The 12496-nt window shown below is 42.0% G+C and overlaps 1 protein-coding gene across 1 annotated transcript in view; it reads right to left on the reverse strand.

Moving 5' to 3' along the window:
* OTOS (otospiralin) overlaps positions 1-9986 on the reverse strand; it is a 28585-nt gene extending 18599 nt beyond the window's left edge. The window contains exon 1 of the mRNA XM_077349000.1: positions 9845-9986. The gene's annotated coding sequence lies outside the window, so the exon portion shown is untranslated. The remainder of the gene's footprint in view (positions 1-9844) is intronic.
* Positions 9987-12496: the final 2510 nt, after the last annotated feature.

Below are 12496 nucleotides of genomic sequence, written 5' to 3' on the forward strand. Positions count from 1 at the left end.
GCATTGTTTGAAAGTATAAAGGTTGGAATTTCCAACACCGTTTAAGAACAGATGGCCTATGGACCTCCTGTTTCAGGACTCATAAATAGACACTTCATGCCTTCAATGCATTACAATTCCTAAGCTCTAAGCACACACCAACTCGATGAAGCACACTCCAACTTGAAAGCCAGTTTGGTGTAGTGGTTAGGAGTGCGGACTTCTAATCTGGCATGCCGGGTTCGATTCTGCCCTCCCCCTCATGCAGCCAGCTGGGTGACCTTGGGCTAGTCACAGCACTAATAATAAAGCTGTTCTGACCAAGCAGTAACATCAGGGCTCTCTCAGCCTCACCCACCTCACAAGGGTGTCTGTTGTGGGGAGAGGAAAGGGAAGGCAAATGTGAGCTGCTTTGAGCCTCCTTCGGGTAGAGAAAAGCGGCATATAAGAACCAACTCTTCTTCCTCTTCTACTGACCTATCAATTTTCTTGCATGTGCTGAAGCAGCAAATGCACTCAAAACATAATTATTTAAAATGGTGCATTGTCTGTGATGATCCTATGTCATGTTCAGATCAAGGAAGTTAGTAAATTGTGAGCATGCACCAACATTGATTAACCTGACTAGGTGCTATGCTGAATGCTATTGACCCCACCAATGCAAAATCATTATTTTGATCAAGAAACCAGTGTGATTGAATGGGATGTTCAATATGAGAGAAAACAATAACTGCGAACAAGGTATGCTTGATTCTTTACCATGTTCTTTGCCAAAAATTGAATAATCACTAATCTGGATATACATGATTTGCTTCAGGAAACATCAGGCCTTGCCCTGGACTGTGATTTCCCACCCTTGTATTTGTTTTTGATGTCTACTTCATAGTTCTCTGATGAGTCTTATGGGGATTGTTTGGCCAATTTGTAAAGGGCTCTGTTTGGGAAGCTCCCCTCCCCCCAATGCTGATTAGTATTCCCACTTCCCATCAACTGGTTTTGAAATGGTAGGAAAAAAACCATCCTATCATTAAACATATAAACTGTGAATTCTACAGGAACATTACAAGTTGTTTATGGCAACAGATCAAATTAAATAATCTTTTATATACATCTTTCAAATACCTTGGGACCAGTCTATATGTTACTTTTTATGCTGTAAAGACTAACCTTTGTTTTTCAAAACCCAAGAGTGTCTTCTGCCAGAGACATCAGGCAGCCATGTCAGAAGAATTAGTATTCATATGTAGTCAGAGATTTCCGTATTGCATTTATTTAAGGGGAAACCGGCCTAACTGAATTCACTGGCGTTTTCTTCCATGGAATAGGTGAGATCTAATGGTCCACCAATGTGGGCAATGCAGGGTTGTCCCAAAACATACTTCTTTCTTTTTAAATTGGTAATAAACTTTGCTCTGTGCTAAACAGATAAACTGCATTAAAGCAAAGAAATACATGCATCCTTCAAAACATAGCTTAAAAGTCTGAGCTTTGGGGAATGAGTGAATCAGTGTATTGATAATGTGCCTCTTTTTGTTCCACCTCTCATTCAGGGAACTCAGGGCAGCATCCATGGTTCTCTTTTCCCTGGTTGGTTCTCACAAAAACTCTGTGAGGTAGGCTAGACTGAGAGAGGGTGACACACCCAAATGCACCCAGTGAGCTTGGGCAGTCTTTAGGAACCAGTATGAAGTCCTTAACATTGCAATGAAGCAGAAATTACTACCGGAAGCAGGGATTCCCAACTGGAGTGTCATGGCACCCTGGGGTGATATGAGAGTTGCCCTGGGTTGCCATGGCTTTTCCTGGAAGTTCAGATGCCTCCTGATATCAGAGTTGCAGGGCTGGGTAGCTAGCCAATAAGAATCCTTGTTCTCCTGACATGGCACAGTTGGGCAGGTGCCCACAGCTTCCCTCTGTGCCCGCCCACTAGAGTCTCTATGCTGAATGTTAGGGTGTAGCTGGATCATGGCCAATGTGTTTAAGAGCCAAATTATACATGATGGTAAGTGTCTAGCTGCCACCAAATATGACAGCCATGCATTTTATTCACCTTTCCCCCATTCCATAACATCCCATGAAATATACTTTGCATTGTGATATCATCTTTCCCTACAGTTCATTACTGGGAGCTAGAGGACTTGTTGCCTGTACATGCATATGTTTGTTTGCATGAAAGAGTAAATTTGCATTCACTTTATGAACTAAATCAGGAAGCAGCACCTAGATAAATGTGGGGTATACATCTCATGTTCAGCTGTAAATGCGTAACAGGAGAATTATTAAATGAACATACCAAGAACAATCAAGAACATGCATTCACTGTAACTTGTGAACAGAGCCACTGAAGTGGAGTGGGGGCTGGACTTCAGAATATTATTGTTGTCAGCCATTCATTTGAGTTCAACTCTTGGTTATCCTATGGCACAGCTGCCGCCACAATCCACGATCACCAATGATACATCACAACAAAAATTGAGTCCAATAGCGCCTTTAAGACCAACAAAGTTTTATTTAAGTCGTGAGCTTTTCAGTGCATGCACTCTTCCTCAGGAGTTCAAATGAACTGCTTTTTCCATTGTCCAACTTTCACAGCCATAAGGTAGCTACTGGAAGTATGATAGATTTAACTAATCTACATTTGGTAGTCAGGCTTGTTTCCTTGCTCTTCCATGTTCCGTTCAAGCTCATCATTGCTGATTGACCCAGAGCAATTCTACATTTTATTTCCATACTGCAATTGCCACTCGCATTAATTTGTGATCCAAGAAAAATGAATTCTTGAACACATTCCATCTCTTCATCATCAATTGTTGTTGTGACATGTCTGTTTTTTTGCAGGGGTCATTATTTTTGTCGTTCTAGTGTTTAAGAAAAGGCCAAATTTCTTAATTACTTTGGAATGCTGTGACTTAAATATGGCAAGGGAACGGGAACTAGCAATTTTTTTGTAGAGGAGACAACGCACCATTCTTTATTTAAAACATTTATCGCCATATTTTCTATGGGCCAAAAAGTAATGCCTGAAAACCACGTTGTGCATCAGTGCACTGAAGAACATATCCCAGAAACTCTGCTTTGCAGTCAGTTACATCCAAGATTTTTCTTCTTCCTGCTAGTGAATGTATTTATTTGCACCGAAGAGAAGCAGGTATCTCATGGCTAGATGGCACTGTGTGGCTGCCGGAAGGTATGTGTTCATGGAACAGTTGGTGACTGGCTGGTCGTCCTGTAGAACAGGGGTAGTCAACCTGTGGTCCTCCAGATGTCAACCTGGCATTTGCTGGCAGGGGCTCATGGGAATTGGAGTCCATGGACACCTGGAGGACCACAGGTTGACTACCCCTGCTGTAGAACAAAAGTTGATTTCCAAAATATATACTGATCAAGATGATATCCATAGTAATATTAATAAAAATAAAAAAGAATGATTAATGTACATGATTAATATACAATTGGCTAAGCTCATTGCACAGGTAATGTAAATTAGCTGCCTGAATTACTTATTTTTTTGTGGGGGTGGGGAAATTTTTGCATTTGTTAAAATGGTTCAGTAACTTGTTGTAGCAGTGACAAATTGCCCCCTGTGCAGGGACATGGACTGGAATCCTAATCAGACCAAGATCTCCAACGCACTGCCTTCAATTGCCTCGTCTCTGTTTCATAACTGACTCTTATACTGCGTCATGTCATGTCAATCAGCTTAGGAAAATAAATGCATGGAAAACAATCTCAGGACACTGTGCTGGGAGACACTTACCAATGTAAACAGTAAGGGTGGGAAAGCCTTTCAAAGTCTGACCCTGATTTCCAGGACTTGGGACCAGACTAGGACTGGTTGCGCAGAGAGAAAGGAGATGCCTTGACTGCAAAGCTAGAAACTCTACACGACAAAATGCAGCATTCTTTCCTTTCCACTACTGTTAACCAGAAAAAGATGAGAGAGGATCAATTGTCAGAGGTCAGGCCCTGAGGAGAAAGTATATTAATGGGAGGAGGGAAACAGACCAGGATTTTAGGTTGAATGAAATAAATAAATAAGAGATCTGTTGTCCTTCCACATGTTTTTAAATGAGCACTAGTACAGTCTTTAGACATAACACAAAACAGAGGCTCCTATGTCACTGTCTGTGCCATTCCATGCTGATCAGACTGGCTCTTTGCTTTATACTGGGCTTCTCAAAGCAAAAAATATCAAGTGTAAACAGCAGATATGCATTCCTGTTGGACTGCAGATCCCTGACATTAAGACATGGGCATTTAAGTCATTTGTTCGCGATGTGTTTCCTATGGGGAATCTGTGTAGCTCTGGCTTATTCATCTCAAATATGTGTCAGCTGTGGAGCTCACATTATCTGGCCTCTTTCTTGGATGCTGTCCTACGTTCTCTCAGGTAAATGTTCTCTCAGGATTAAAGGCCTTCACTTTGCATACAGTACATTTTTCATGTATGTTCTAAAATGGTGTCCTTTGCTTCATAGTGTGAATAATTTTTTGCACTTTCTATTAACATGACAGGTTCCCTCAAGTGATATCAGCACATTAAACACCTTCATGCTCTACATATTTCAAAACATGTTACCAATCAGCCAGGAGTCCTGTTTTACTGCTGTCATCTGGCTACATTTACCTGCAAAGCCTGAATGTATTTTAGGAAAATGGATATTGTTAAGATAATTTATATCATAATAACCTAGTGAAATGGCCATGCAGCAGACAGTTTGGGGAACAGAAAATAGTTGAAAACACACAGGAAGCTGCATTAGATTCTTGGTTCATCACAGTCAGCACTGTCAATTCAGACTGGCAGCAGATTTCCAGGGTCACAGGCAGAGGCCTTGCTCATAATCTACTGCCAGATTCTTTAATTGGATGTGCCAGGAGTTGAACCTTCTGCATGCAAAGCAAATGCTCTGCCACTGAGCCACAGCCCCTGCCTTTAGTTAAATGGCACTTGGTCCCAAACTGGCTAGTAGAAAAGACTTTGTTGCCTCACGTCTCTCTGATACTACTGATGGACAAAAGGCACCAAATAACATTTGGTTCTAGGAAGGCTGAGGGAGCATTACTCTGATGCAGCCTCTACGAACTCAAAGAAGAGAACTGCTTAAGAAATTGATTTTCTAATCATTCAATTAAAATGCTGTTAATTACCTTTAAAACCCAACAATGATATGCATGTTACATATTTGAGACTACTGGGCATGAGGTGGAGAAAATGAGAGGGGGGTTATTCTCCCTTTCCCATAGGACTCAGGAGCACCCAATTTACAGGACAGGCAATGCATACAGGACAGACAAGGTGGTAAACCTCTAAACCCAGTGCTAGGGCTGTCAGGGCTGGACTTTGGCCATGAAACCCTGTTTGTTGCTCTTCAGGGCAACTTGTCTGCTGTGTGAAATTGAATGACTGAGTAAATGGACTACTGGTCAGATCCAGCGGGGCTCTTCTTAGCTTCTTATGAAAGTGTCATTTATTCCAGGGGCTCATGGGAATTGAAGTCCATGAACATCTGGAGGACCACAGGTTGACTACCCCTGATTTATTCTACTGCAGACTTTAGAGCTGCTCATCCATATCTGCTGACAATATAATCTCTACTGACCAGGAGACAGGATTTGTTGAGAATGGGGTGATGTCTCGGATCCTTCGGCTGCTAACTCAGGGTAGGCACCCTGCCTCCTGGTACGTGTACTGAGAGTGGCACACCAGAACAATCTCTGCCCTGGCTACCAAGGGACCAGCAGCACATCTTGAGCCAATTATAAGAGAGAAGGCAACAGGCATGGCTTATGCCCATGACCTTCCAGTCCTGTGCAGCCACCAGCTGAGTGCAAGGTGATCTCTGAGCTGTTAGCATTGCCACTGAGCCTTGACTTGCTCCAAGAGTGTCTAGCCAAGTACCTCTGTCATTTGTACTCTGTTTTATCCACGGTCATGGATTGACATTGCATTTTCTCTATCACTTGCACTACTCTTGTTTTTGCCATCAAGTTGCGGCTGATTTATGGTGACTCCATGGGTTTTTCAAGGCAAGAGAGGTTCAGAGGTGGTTTACCATTGCCTGCCTCAGCATCATGATCCTGGTATTCCTTGGAGGTCTCCCATCCAAATACTAGCCAGAGCCAACCCTACTTAGTTTCTGAGTTCTGATGAGATCAGGCTAGTCTGGGCTTTCCGGGTCAGAGTGTACTTGTACTAGCCTTTCATAATGCCTATGTGGCCCACCTGCTTCGAAAAGCCTTCTGTTAATCTTGAAAACTGACCAAACATATTTTTGTTGGGGGATTTTGTGTGCACTGATATTTGATGTAACATCTGGGAATGTTTTGTCTTTGCAAAAACTTGGCCAAGTTCTTAATTTTGTGGCTTAAATTTTAATGTATGACATTGGTTTTTAATTGCTTTTGTTATTAAGTGCCTCACACTTTTGGGAAGAGTAGGATTTTTTTTATTAAAAGAAACAAAATTAATCTCTCACCATCTGTCGAATTCTCCCTTCTCCAGTAACTTTCCCTCTTGTGGAATTCCATGTGTTGTTGCAAGCCTGTATCTGGAATTCAGTTGGCAAAAAGTGGATGGAGGGATAAGCATGGGAAAAGCTGCAGGCAGGGAAAAGGTTAAAGCTACCCTTCCCCACTGTTATTCTGTAATAAAAGTGGTCACCAGCATTTTTTTACATGGGTTTTCATGTATTTTTAATCTAAAATCCATATATGCCTATAGAAAGTGTCAGTCTAACCTTTACTATGGTTCTTTAACTCACCCGAGCTTCTGAAGGCAGACAGATTTCTGTATTTTATCCTTAAGGTTTATAAAACCTTTAACAAATCTGTTTGTCTTCACAAGCCAGAGTGGGTTTAAAGAGCCTGTACAAAAGGGGACAACAATTAAAGCAACATTACAATAAACTTACCGGTAAAGGTAAAGGTAAAGGTATCCCCTGTGCAAGCACGGAGTCATGTCTGACCCTTGGGGTGACGCCCTCTAGCGTTTTCATGGCAGACTCAATACGGGGTGGTTTGCCAGTGCCTTCCCCAGTCATGACCGTTTACCCCCCAGCAAGCTGGGTACTCATTTTACCGACCTCGGAAGGATGGAAGGCTGAGTCAACCTTGAGCCGGCTGCTGGGATTGAACTCCCAACCTCATGGGCAGACAGCTTCAGGCAGCATATCGCTGCCTTACCACTCTGCGCCACAAGAGGCTCTCAATAGAGCCTCTTGTGGCGCAGAGTGGTAAGGCAGCCGTCTGAAAGCTTTGCCCATGAGGCTGGGAGTTCGATCCCAGCAGTCGGCTCAAGGTTGACTCAGCCTTCCATCCTTCCGAGGTCGGTAAAATGAGTACCCAGCTTGCTGGGGGGTAAACGGTCATGACTGGGGAAGGCACTGGCAAACCACCCCGTATTGAGTCTGCCATGAAAACGCTGGAGGGCGTCACCCCAAGGGTCAGACATGACTCGGTGCTTGCACAGGGGATACCTTTACCTTTAAACTTACCTGATGTTTCTTTAAATTTTGAGCCTTGATATGTATATTCATTGGTTATTAGTGACACTATAGACTGAGGAAGGCCATCTTCTGTATTCTTGAGAGGGGCTATCTATTATGGTCCATGGGCAGAAAACATATTTTCACACATATATTAAGTCCCTTCATAGGCAGTCAGGTTATATAATTATGTCAATGAAGAGGACTGTGCAGTTACAAGGTGCATGAAATTGGGATTGTTTGGGGGATCACATATGGAAACCAAAGAGCCATGAAATTTTAAAATATGAATTAGCACTCTCTTACCATTTTTGAAAGTTTTCTATTCCTTATGAATGAGACTGTCAGAAAACCTTTCTGCTGCACAATTAAACTTTTATAGCATTGCCAAGAGTCCCATAAATTGGCTTTCGAGCTCCATCAGGCATTCAGGCAGCTAGCTGGCCATCCCTTATTTCATTAATGCTTAGATAAGCTAAGATTTATCTCTCAATGTTCTTCTGGTTATTTTTGGTTCTTTGAAACAGTATCATTACAGAACTTGGTCTGAAGATGTTAAGATTTTGGTCACTGTATCCCATCTCTGACATTTTAAAAAGCTTCCCCATTCACTGAGATGCCTTTTTGCTAAGATTTCTGCAGATATTTCATCTTTCTTCTCTGACCAGTCAGGTTTTGACATGGAGCAATAATTTAAAGAGTCTTCCAGATGGTTAAACGCTATTCACTAAAGATGCTCGATTACATGCTAATATGAATGTATGGTGCTCTCTTGTCTCCAAATCTGTCATTTATTGAACTCAGACGGGATTTGGTAGAGAGAAAAGAGCGAACTCTGTAGCAGCATAATGCCAAACAGCTGTGCTTGAAATTGATAATTACTATCCATGTTGAAAAAATGGTCAGTAGCCGTCCATCATGTAGAAAGGTTTTTACTTCTGGTAAGGAGTGTTTGATGGATCAGCACAGGTGAATTCAATAGACAGGTAATGGCAGCGACACTGTAGTGACCCTTGCTATGGTGCTCTTGGGCAATCAAGCCATCAGAAACAGAGTTCAATTAGGGAACAAATGTAGAGTCCAGTGGCACCTTTAAGACCCACCAAACCTTTTTCCAGATATGAGTTTTCATGTGCACACATACTTCCTCAGGTACAATTAGGGAAAACACTTTTTCTTGCTATCTTATGACTGCATGCTTATTACTGCATGCTAATTTACAATAAATATATTAAGTATGCTTTAAACATGGAAACTTTGCAATGCCTCCCCATAACAAATACGGATTGCCATTTTATCAAAGTGTGGATTCTTTTATTTTAATGGAAACTCTCCAAGCGGAAGGTGGTAGATATCATGGCACTTCTGCACATCTAAAAAAATAGTGTTACACCAGCGTAATGGCGTAGTGCTAGAAATTATCGTGCCTCCAGCCATTCCTCACCTTATTCCTGTCTTGCTTTTGTCTGCTGCCTTTTCGTGCTTCTTACACTCCACATGCCTGCTTGAAATGGCGGAAGAGAGCAATGCACTTTATATGCAACATTCTTCCGCCAGTCAATAAAGCCAAGCAACTAATCCCCTTTCTCAAAGTTTTAAAGGGCTCGTGATGCTCACTATTTTTTAATTCAAACCTTCTCTGTTGAAATGCCTATGCATCTAATCATGGATGCATAGTGCTTTTTGAATGCCACCCATTAAGGAATCATGAGTGGGTGCAAGGGTGGGACATTGGAGGTGGAGATGGTGCTTCTTCACCTCCATACATTTCTTTGGTGGGTGGCTTGCTGGTTGCTGTCCTGTAGCTTGTGCTGCATAGGTTGGGGAATCCACTTTATGCTATTCCCCAACTACCACTTTAAAATGATGGATGTAGTGAGCAGTTGGCAGCTTGGACGCTGGATGTTGGTGACGCCATGTGGAGCATCCGGAATATTACGACTACCTAAGGTAAGCATTACACTATATTCATTGGGTGCAGAACTGCCCTCGGAATTTAATCAATTGGGGGTAGAATCTGAGGTCTGAGGTTTCTCCATGTGTGTGCTTTTCTCAAAAATAAATGGTTCTGTATTTTCCTAGACTATCTCATCCTCAGTTTTCAAGAGAAGCAGCATAGGTCTGAGGTCTGGATTCTAACAATCAGTTTCTGCAATATGTAGTCATTAAACACAGGAAACTATCATGTTCAACATGTGATCAGCTAATGTTATGTCACGCAAGTTTAAAAAAATCAGGCTTGTCAGGAGGATGATGAACCAAACATATTTTTGAACTAATCGCACAGTCTATTTTTATTATACAGCTAAATCATGTATTGTCATAAAATGTCATTGCATGCAAGTAATATTTAAATGAGAGGGTAAATCTAAACCCACCTTTGTGATGAATACTCTTTCTTTGCTGTCTTTTCTCATTGTGCTAAAAATACATTTTTGTCGTGGATCCTGGTGAAGATCCCAGGAGACACAGCTGACTTTCAAGAAGCAATAACATTGTCTTCTGCTGACATGGAGATAGCTGAGTCAAATCTGAGACAAGATGCATTGTTTGAGTAGGTTGGAGATAATTGCAGCTCAGCCTAAAGGCCAGTGGGTTGGAGGAGTTGAGGTTGGAAACACAGATATAAATAGGAGTACTTTTCAGTCAGAGGAATTCTTGGCCTTGGGAATAGTTCCACTGAATAACAGAGCAATCAGCTAGAGGAAAGAAATCAGTTGTGGATTAAGATTACATTGCTGGTTTCTTCCACTCCCCCCCACCCCAGAAATGTATTGGATTTTGTTATACGTATCTAGTATCTCAGTTTGGGGATTTGTCGCTGTGATTGCTCAAAACCCTTTTTTGAACCACAGTTCTGGAATGTTGGTGCAGGAGATCCATCTATTTACTAGCCTCATAAAGGCCCCCCAGGGGCGGCCAGTTTGCCGCCAAAGGAACACTCATGTTCCGGCCACTAACCTACAGCGACAATACCTTGAGCAGTTGGAACAGAGAAAAAATCTTTTCTGAAATGTGATCTGGCACAAATATATACTGTTTGCTCAGGCTTTGTATAGTTGATAGCTGAATCCTATGTGCACTTATCTGGATGCCAGCTTCATTGACCATAATGGGATTTACTTCTAAGGTACTGGTCAGCTCCCTTGGAGAAAATGACAGCTTCAAAGCACAGACTTTGGCATCACCTCCTTAATTCCCCGGCTGCCCCAAATCTGCCCCGGCTGTCCCAAACTTTGCCCCCAAAACTCTTGGAATTTCCCAACCCAGAGTTATAAACCATATGGAAACCATATTCTGGGTAGAGTTTCACAGGGACCGTTTATGCACTGGAGGTTTCATGCCAGTCTGCAGGCTGGAGTTTTAGTCGTGGCAGGTTGCCCCAACTCTTCCTGCACCCACACGGGGGAGCATTTGGCCTGGTGCACCTCATCTTCCCCCGATTTGTACTCCTGCATGAGAGCTGGGGCTGTGTAGTTCCCAGTGCGTAAACGGTCAGGGTTGTGCTGAAACTTTCAAGTAGATCTCCTAAAGAGGGTTGCCACCTTCAGGTTGGAAAATTCTTGGAGATTTGGAGGAAGGATGTGATGCCATTTTTCCCAGAGGAAATAACTGATTTCTATAGTGAGATCAGATATAATTCTCAGAAAGCTCCAAGCCCCACATGGAGGGTAGCAACCTGCTGGGACTTGGCCGCGTCCTGAGTCCCTTCAGAAAATAGAGCTGCAGCGTAACAGAGCATTTGAAAGTATGGAGTTATTAGTTATTAGATTCGCAGTGTTTTGAGATTTAAAAGAGATAATCTTTACTGGAAAGATTATACATGAATATATATCATATTCATCTGCTTCAGTCTCCTTACTGAAGCAGAGTACAAAAGCTTAAAGTGTGGTTGCAAAAGAAATACATTGCAAGCCTCTTGCGGCAAGGCTGCAAAAAGGCTACATACCACATATCAACAGATGGAGAGAGAGAGCACATGGCCTAAAGCTGGCTGCTTTTCCTGCAAAAGCAGGAAGTGGGTGGGAGCCCAGCTTAAAGGAATCCTCAGACATATGCTGGGGAATTTTCACTGCAACCTCACCAATGACCACTTGAAGGACTAGTGAGTACTTAGGTACAGCTAAGCTGCTTAAATAGTTTAACAACAGCCCTTCAAGACTGATTGCAATTCCAACACAACCAGACTCACAGATGTGCAAATGTTCTCAGAAAGTAGTTTGTTGACATTTTCACTGTCCATATTATGCTGCACACTGGAATAATTTAAAAGGTCACTACAATCAATGTAGGAGTTCAGCTATCACCTTAAAATCCTTTACAGCATTGCTATATAAAATATTGTGTTTTCTATGCTTTTTGTCATCTAGAATAGAAATTGATGAAAGTGGCTGCTAATTTGATTACAAAATCAAACCTATTCTTTTGAAACCAAGGGAGTATGCACTGAATGATACAGATGATGCACATTTAATGATGTAACAGGAGCTATGTGATCAATGACTTCTGAAAAATAAATTCCATGGAAACAGAATTTAATGGCCTAATGATTTCTATTATATTTACAAAACTTCAATGCAGTAATTGTAAGATTTATCTTATAGAGAATATTACTGAACATTGGAGAGCACAGTGTTTAATTTAAATTTTTCAGAATTGAATAGTGTGGAAATAGGTGTGTCTAATGGTTTTCATTGCTTTTATCATAGTTGATGCAGCAATCTTAAGATCCATCTTGCAGTTGAAATAGTAGATGCTAGTCTTAACCCCCCCCCCCGGTTTCTTTGCAATTGCCCTACATTTAGAAGAAGATGAAGAGGAGGAGTTGGTTCTTACATGCTACTTTTCACTACCAGAAGGAGTCGCCAAGTGGCTTATATTTGCCTTCCCTTTCCTCTCCCCACAACAGACACCCTGTGAGGTAGGAGGAGCTGAGAGAGCCCTGATATTATTGCTAGGTCAGAACAGCTTTATCAGTGCTGTGGCAAGCCCAAGGTCACCCAGATGGCTGCATGTGAGGGAGGAGCAGG

The sequence above is a fragment of the Paroedura picta genome, chromosome 8 (genome assembly GCF_049243985.1).
Source record: "Paroedura picta isolate Pp20150507F chromosome 8, Ppicta_v3.0, whole genome shotgun sequence".
In the NCBI taxonomy this organism is placed as follows: domain Eukaryota; kingdom Metazoa; phylum Chordata; class Lepidosauria; order Squamata; family Gekkonidae; genus Paroedura; species Paroedura picta.